The 9032-nt window shown below is 32.9% G+C and overlaps 2 long non-coding RNA genes across 2 annotated transcripts; both read left to right on the top strand.

Moving 5' to 3' along the window:
* Nucleotides 1-2185: 2185 nt before the first annotated feature.
* Nucleotides 2186-5308, top strand: LOC140750061 (uncharacterized). The gene is made up of 3 exons (XR_012103153.1): nucleotides 2186-2265; nucleotides 3250-3291; nucleotides 5042-5308. It is a non-coding gene; the product is annotated as an uncharacterized LOC140750061 (long non-coding RNA).
* Nucleotides 5309-6239: 931 nt separating this feature from the next.
* Nucleotides 6240-8195, top strand: LOC140750418 (uncharacterized). Its single transcript, XR_012103204.1, has 3 exons — nucleotides 6240-6374; nucleotides 6520-6558; nucleotides 7829-8195. It is a non-coding gene; the product is annotated as an uncharacterized LOC140750418 (long non-coding RNA).
* The last annotated feature ends 837 nt before the right edge of the window (nucleotides 8196-9032 follow it).

The raw sequence follows: 9032 nt of genomic DNA, 5'->3' as shown, positions 1-9032 counted from the left end.
GTGCCCGCTAAGCGCGGTAAGAGGGGATTTACCCTACAAACGGATGCGAATAATGACGTCTAACAATGTGATTAGGCTTTCCCACTAAAAAAATAGGATACAATACACATTACAAAAATATTATAAGTATAATATATTTATATAATATGATTCAAAAATTTAAACGTAAATTCTGTGTTCTATTTACGAGTATAATTGCATGAAATAAAAAGCTTTATTATGACTATTTAATACATCATCAATTCCTACATTAATTTAACCTAATTAATTTAATTTAATTAAGAAATAGTGTGGAAACGGTCCGGTTTACCTCGTATGGCAGCAGACGAGTATCCTATACATTTAAATAAAACTACCCGAGTGTGTATACAGACACCTTATTAAAATACATGAAGCCCTGTGGGCTATGGGAAGACAAAGAGACAAACATACGTACATACGCTCAAAAACATTTTTTTTATAATATGGAAGTAGTAGATGAGCATGGTAAGTGGCTACTGCCGCCCATGGACGTCTGTAATCAACCCCTGATAGGATCAGATATTCCTACCTGAGGTCGGCCACAGATGCGCCGCTACCCCTGAGGACTAAGCTGGAACGCCTCGGAAAAGTATGGCTCCAATACCACACCCTTGAAAACAGAACACAGCAGCGCTTAACACTGCTGTTATAAGGCAGAAATAAGTGTGGCGGTGGTGCCGCCGGAGTCCAACCACAAAGGGTTCTACCACCGTTCAAATTCCCCGAAGAAATAAAACTACACATACTTTAAATTAATTGCTAATCGTTAAGTGAATTATGTAAACATTCACGGCATATATTCGCATTCATTAATCGCTATAAAACAATTACGGTATAATCATCATGAAACAAATAAGTTTGCACTTGTTCAAATTTGGGAATTACTTAAATAAATAGTATGCAGAAACTCAAGAGTTTAATATCTTAATAGGGTTAATTAGAAATTATTTTTAACCCGACTATGATAATTTTCGGAGATGATTTTTGGAGCGTAGGTCCTATGTCTTGTTTTTTGCCATAAGGGAAGGACATAGGTTAATATTATAATCTATACTAATATTATAAAGAGGAAAACTTTGTTTGTTTGTTTGATTGTAATGAATAGGCTCAAAAACTACTGGACCGATTTTTAAAATTCTTTCACCATTCGAAAGCTACATTATCCACGAGGAACATAGGCTATATTTTATATGAAATATATTCGATAAATAGATTTTGAGGCGGTACAAAGTTTGCCGGGTCAGCTAGTAATATAAAATTTGCCCACACCCTTCGTTAAAATAATATTCTAATTATCCTACCATATTGGACAAAACCACCACTTGTTGGGATTTGTTAATAAAATCTTCATTATATTTATTTCACGGCATATTGCATGACCTACATAAGTCTTTAACACGCTCTTATTAGTTTGGGTTATATGTATGTATGTAACTTAGTAAGGGAATTTTTGAACCCGATTTCTATCCACTTTGAACGTTCAGTTTAATTCAAAATTTTGAGGAATTATCAAAAACCGACGACAATACACAATTTAAATAATTTTGTACCATTGTCCTTATCAACATCCTCAGGATTAACGATTTTCGAGGCGAGATTGTTCGTGCGCCTTAGAGAAAGTTCATCGCAAAGTTACTAGATTGCAATAATTATTGCTTTTTAGTTCTGATACAGCGTGTTTTTTAGTTTTTTAAACAATATTTATTTTTATAATATAGAAGTAGAAAATAAGTATATAATGAGTATGCGATGTACCTGATGATTCTTTGCCACTACCGCCTATAGACATTTGTAATAAGCCTTCGATAGGGTTGCTTGCTACCATGAGAACTAAGTTGAAATGGCTCATATCTGTCTAAATCTCTCTCTTACCACTCTCTTGAAACCAAAACACAGTATTGCTCATCTATCCTTATACTGATGATGATGATGTTCATGATAGTAAGCAATAAAAACGATTCTTTTAAGTCTTATATTTTATTATTAAAAATGCATCAGATGTGCAAGTGATGTTAAACTTTTTTTGAATAGTGTAAATGCACTTCCTGTGAAAATAATTCACTTTGCAAATAATTGACTTAACATTATCAATTCGTGCGTTTTAATTACCGCAGGATTGATATAAAAAAGGTAGGTGGGTAATTTTTTTTCATTCGATTGAAGACATCGTTCGGAAAACTCGAAAAACAAGTCAAAATATTTCTTTTAAACACAAAATGTTTCGCTATTGCCTGGTTTTTCTTGGTGAGTTCACTTTATTATACTTTCATAGGAGCCCTTCGGGGTTCGGCATCGTAGGCACCACTGTCACACCCGTTTCTAGTATACTACGGCAGTTTTAAGCGCCGCTGTGTTCAGGTTTGATGGTAAGGGCACACTTATACGGGGCGTTTTAACTTAGTCTTCAGGGGTAACAACACAATGCTAACAAGCCAATGGATATCTGTCATCAACCCCAAATAGGATTAGATATTCCTACTTGGGGTCAGCCACAGATGCGCCGCTACCTCTGAGGACTAAGCTGAAACGTCTCGGAAAAGTAAGTCTTCCTTACCGTACCCTTCAAAACGCAACACAGCAGCGCCTAACACTGATGTTATTAGGCCGAAATACGTGTGGTATTGGTGCCGCTGGAGTCGAACCATAAAGGGAACCTTCTACCACCATAAAAAGCTAAAGGACGTCTCAGGTTTAATGAGTGTAGCAATGGAGAGACATTCATACGGGGTGTTTAACCAGGGGTAACAACGCATCTATTGTCGACTTTAACCAAATTAGCTAGAAGACGCAATCTTTTTTGATGTTTATTACACATTTCCTTATTATACAGCAGTGAAAGCCTAGTGGTTAAGAAACTCGGCCTCTTTATCGAGAAGTCCGAGGTTGAAATCCCACGCACGCACCTGATTATTCAAAGTTATGTGTGTATTAGAAATTAATTATCACGTGCTTAAACGGCGAAGGACATCATGACGAAACCTGTATACCTGAGAAATCTTAAAAAAAAAATCAAAGGTATGGGAAGTCTATGAATACGCACTTGGCCGGTGCGGTGGTCTATGGTCTAATCCTTCTCATTCTGAGAGGAGACCCGTGCCCAGCAGTGGGACAATAATGGGTTGACGATGATGATGATGAAGATTCATAGATAAAACACTGTAAAAGATTGTGCCATGATGACGATGATAATGAGCAGGATTATAATAATGATGATAATTATTTCCACAGTTCTCGTCATCACGGTGGCTCACTGTCAGAACAGCGCCGGTGGTAAGTTCTTTGTATTCTCTATTTAATTACCGTGAGTAATTCAAAGCAATTAACCTTTTTATAAAGAAGTATATAAATAAAATTAAATAAATCTGGTAAATCTGGTAAGTAAAGGAATATGCCCATTCTTGGTACTGATTTTTCTCATGCGTCAAAATATTAAAATTATTTTTTGATTTTTTTACATAATTTGTCGATCAGAATAGTTTCTTTGAACAGGGGATTCCATTTAAGATAAAATAAGACGAAATGTTGATTGTTGTTCTTAAAAATTAAAATGGCGGAATTGTATACTCGGAATTCAATAAGATCTATTAGTGTTTTGACTAATGATTTTTCTCATGCATTAAAATGAAAGTAATATTAAAATTATTTTTTGATTTTCTTACATAGTTTGTCGATCAGAATAGTTTCTTTGAACAAGGGGGTTCCATTTAGGATAAAATAAGACGAAATGTTGATTGTTGTTCTTAAAAATTAAAATGGCGGTATTTTATACTCGGAATTCATTATTTTAGGTTTTTAGGATTATTTTAGGTTTTTTTACCTACTACCTTTAAAAGTAAATGGAATATGTTAATCGAACTACATTATAGGTACCTACTATAAGTTAAAACCGACCATCAATCTATCGTCGGATATTTTCGATTTTGAGGTTATGTAACATTTCGGTAAATAACTTCAGAACCCGGGTGCTGATTTAAAAAATAATTATTGGTGGTAGTATTTGGTTAATTATACATCGTCCACAACAAGTTTCAATTTGATGCAACTCTGGACGGCGGTCCATACTTTCATGGGCATTGTCCTTTATATTGATAAATCGTGATGGTTGAAGTCATAGATAAGTAAAAATTACTCACTTCTAACAAGAAAATTTAACCAGTTTTGAGAATTGAAATAGTTGCGTAAAAACGTTTTGCCACGTCTCCGTGCTAAAATGTCTCTAAAATATTTGAAATAATTATTTATTTATTATGTAAATTACGCAGTATTAGTTATTTATTCGTAAATTTTCTCTAAACATTTTTTTATTTGTCAAGAATTCAAAAAAAGAACTTACTAATAAGCCGTTTGTGGCTTCATTCAATTTCAAGGCTGCGAAGTATCTTTACTAATCTATGGTTGAAGTATACAGAATCAACAATTAGTTTTACCTGTCTGTGGAAGGTAATATTTTTGAGTTATGTTTCATACGAGAGTCGTTGGATTCGACAAAATTCTGGGAGTACTATATATATTTTTAGGCAGTCGGGCTCATGTATTTATAACTATTTTTCAATTTATATTTGTTTGCTGCATGATCGTAAAGATTTATTTGGAAAACTCCGAACTGCCGTCTCTAAAACTTTATCCAGGAATCTTAGATGAGTAAAATACATAGATAGATCACTCCTGCAAGAAAGTGTAACCAGTTTTAAGAAATAAAATTGTTGCGTCAATAAAGTTTTGCCACGCATTTATTTCTTACGTAAATTATACGTATTAGTTATTCACATTGGAACAGAAAGTTTTTTCTGTTCCATGATTATTCAAAGGTACATTTTCTCTAAAAAAGATTTTTATTTGTCACAATTTTAAAAAATAACTTACAAATCAGCGTTTTGTGGCTTCACCCAATTTCAAGGCGGTGAAGTATCTTTCTATTTTACTTATCAATGCTATGAATATATAACTTTAAGTTAAGAAATCATACGTTTGTACCGTTGCTGTAATGGAAAGAACTGTATAAAATTATCATTTTTCACAGTAAGAGATGGTTCGTGCCCCCGGATAAAGAAAGGGACAGCGGGAACCTGCGTCAACCGGTGCAACGCCGACTGTGACTGCCCTTCACCACTGAAATGCTGCTCAAATGGCTGTGGCACCTACTGTGCTCAACCAGTGAAATGTTAATTATAATGGTACCTATCGCGGGCTCCATTGAGGCTATCCATATAAAAACTTGATCGCATCTCACATTGGTTTCTATATCTTGTTTATAAATTAGAACAATTAATCAATCCATTTTCTTAGTTTTTCGTTACTGAAATTTGGTTTTATTAACTGATGTTTCATTTTGCTTATATTTGTAATTTTATTAATATAATCATCGAGTTATTCGGCCTGCCGGCTTTTGTCATAAATTTTCCATTTTCGCACTTCTAAGTTTCATTTGTGAATAAATAATATATTATGCATTATATTTACTTTTATTTCCACCAACTCCTCCAGTATAATATTAGTGCAAAAATATTTTGATAAGGATTATTTAAAGATTATATTTCTGTTGCTGTTAAGCATTTTTTTTCATTATAAGTAATAACAAAGGCTTTTAAGGGTAACTTCTATAAAATGGTGTTAAATAGTGTTGAAAACATACAATCGCTTTAATTTCTGTTTTAACCTTCGATCACTAAGTGATCGAAGGTTTTAACACCTATTTCTACCTAGTTTTGTAATTTCCGTTTACACGGAGTTTTTTAACTAGGAGAGTAAAACATTATCTAATAGAAGTTCTTACCGAAAATCGAAAATAAATATAGGAATTAATAAACGGAAAAAATGTACCAGACTTAGTAAGTAAGTATTCAAACCACACACGCTAACACAATCGGTATTTGACTTGACTATACAGATATGATTTTTTCAAATAGGCCTTCAGGGCCAAATCCAAAACTATAAGGATTAGAGAAAAATGCTGAAAGGACTTACGAGGCCGATTTTGATAAAAACTAAAACTATCTAATAGTGTCGCTTATAAGGATCAAATTCTGGGAAGTAATTTTATGTGACTAATTAAAGACAAAACAGTCATAAATCTCGCTCACAGTGTCTCAGGTACACTGACATTAACGTCGTCCATTTATCTGCAAACAGATCGCATTCGTTTGTATCCGAGTAGCTTATAAAACGTTCTTGATCTTGACACCTGATATGTAGTAATTTCCTTGTTTTGTAGTTTATATAAAACGGTTAGCAAGCACAGTTCCTCATTCGCAGGGAGGCAGCGCTTGAAAATCCTAAAACAGTAACATATAATTAATAGTAATATAATAAATCTGAAATCTTCAGAATGTTCCGCTCCTGCTTAATATTTGTTGGTGAGTACACTTTATTTTACTATTTTATTAATATATAAAATAGTAAAATAAAGTACATAAACATTGTGTTGTATAAAATAAATATGAAAATATAAGATTTTTTTCATAAGACAAAAATGATAATGATAATCATTATTTTTCACAGTTCTCGCCATCACACTCTCGCACTGCCAGGACTACTCACGTAAGTTTCTGTGTTTTATTATAATATTTTTTCTAAACCTATAAAAAAATTAATGGAATTTAATATTTTTATAGAAATTGAAATTTTTATTTTTATGGGTTACAGTAACATAATATATTATCTAATAAAAATATCTTTTATGTAAGATTTCGTATCAATAAATTGTAATGAGTTAAGTAAACAAAACAAAATTAAAACTCAATACTCAACGTCATGTAGTTTTGGGTGTTTTTTTTTGGAAATGCAGTACTGAATTCGTCTATATGTTACAGCCAAAGTGATAAATTCAGATATTATACATAATATCTCGCCATTATGTATAATATCTGCTCAGTTTGGTCAAATTGATAAATGACACGGAATAAATCACATTAACCAGCCATTATATATAATATCTTCATAGACTGGGATAAAGTAATAAAACAAGTATAGGTAAAGATTCAACTTTCCTTAAGCATAATTATATTTTTTGTAATTTTATAATGATAAACATATCGAATAATAGACACGTTGAGATGTTTTATGTCCAGTCTCTGTACACGATGTACGTAAATCAGCTATGGGGTGGAGTAATAAAATACATGCCTTACTAAATAGTAAATATTTATAAGTGATCAGAGATAATTCTCTGATCGCTTATAAATATTTTAAGTACATTATTGACTTTACATGAATTTGACCCACCCGCTCGCAGGGCGCTGCAGCGCCCTGCTTACTTAGTTTTATATTTTCTTTTATGTTCCAACCTAAACTAACCAGTCTTAAAGAATTTCACACCGGCTTTGTATTGGTTAGGTTAGGTTGGAGTATAAAAGAAAATAGAATACTAAGCGAGCAGGGCGCGGTAGCGCCCTGCGAGCGGTTGAGTCCAATTCACGAGAATTCGGACCTAAACTGTATGATTCAAAGTTACTGTAATACAAACAATCAAGATGACGTTGGTACAACATAATTCATCATTAATAATTTTAGTTAATCTTAATATTTACCGTACTTCGGGATTTTGCAATAACATTGATTACTTTCACTAGCTATTATATATAACAGCCGGATAAAGTGATTAATTTATCACATGTCTGGATAAATTAGTTATTATACGTATTAACTAGTCATTATGTATCATTATGCTTTTTGATCACTTTGACTGTAGCATATAGAAACGGACTGAAATATCGTCTATAAATAAAGTAATTTACCCGGGTACTAGGGCTCTAAAAATTTCATTGTTTTTGTGTTGCAAGGGAGTATAAAACTTTATTTGAATTCGCAGCAAGACGTGGTTCGTGTCCAAGATTACCCCCGGGGACAGTTGGGACCTGCGTCGAAGCGTGTACCGGGGACAGCAGCTGTCCACAGCCACAGAAATGCTGTACCAACGGTTGTGGACGCGTTTGCACATATCCGGTGTAATATTGCCTAGGATTTGCTCGATCGGTGTGCATGAGGCTCTCCATCCCAGGACAACACCGATTGAGATCAATTGTGAACGTCTTTTAAAGTATTAAAATTATATGAATAAACTTGTACTACCAGAACTTAAAATTTATAAAATATGCTAAGACTTTTTGGCTTTAGAATTTTTGTATGTGCTTATGTATTAATTTTATTTGTGAATAAATGACATAATAAATGCATAATATTGAATTTAGATTTCTGTTCTGGGTCTGGGTGTTTGTGTATTTGTCTTTGTGTGTATTCATAGTACCCACGATACAGGGTATCCTAGTGTGGGGCTGTGAGTGTACGAAGCGTCTTATTGTTTTAATGTAATGATATTTGATTGATTATTATTTTTACATCATTCTAAAAAAAAAATGCTATTTGTCTCTAACCTTGTAGATTGAAACAAAATTACCTCTTATCGAAGTACAAAATACCTGCTTTCGACTAGTTTATAGCTCGCAGATTGTGTACAAAACAAATACAGGTCTGTGGTATAGCTCTTCAATGCGGCTATCAAATATATATTTTTATTTCTTTTCTTTATTTTATTACAATTGTTGCAACTTTTAAAACTTTAATATATTATAAGAAAATTTCAAGTAAATTGTATTGTAATCAGGTTTCTATAGTTTTTCTTATGTAAATTTATTTACAAATATATTCCGTAGCACGACCACGCACACTCCGTCAGACTCCGATAGTGAGCGGCCAATAAAATAATCTCTGTACGTGCCGTTCATTTAAATTAACTTTATTTTTCATTTTGTACTTACTTCTACTGTTGTCATAATTATAAAATTACCAAATAAAAAATGAAAAATTGATGGTACCGAACCCTCGGCAAGATCGACTCGAACTTTGACAATTTTTATTATAATAATAAAATGTTCAGTTTCCAAATTTTTCCATCACGATAATGTTACAGAACTATCGATAATTCGACTATGAAAAGTTGACTTCGAAAATATTTATGTTCTTAAATCGATATGACTATCGATATTATCGATAGCTATTATTCGGCAATAGTATTG

The sequence above is a fragment of the Epargyreus clarus genome, unplaced genomic scaffold (genome assembly GCF_041222505.1).
Source record: "Epargyreus clarus isolate Ecla_fem2 unplaced genomic scaffold, WU_Ecla_fem_2.2 ptg000019l, whole genome shotgun sequence".
Taxonomy (NCBI): domain Eukaryota; kingdom Metazoa; phylum Arthropoda; class Insecta; order Lepidoptera; family Hesperiidae; genus Epargyreus; species Epargyreus clarus.
This window is presented reverse-complemented; position numbering and strand designations above follow the sequence as displayed.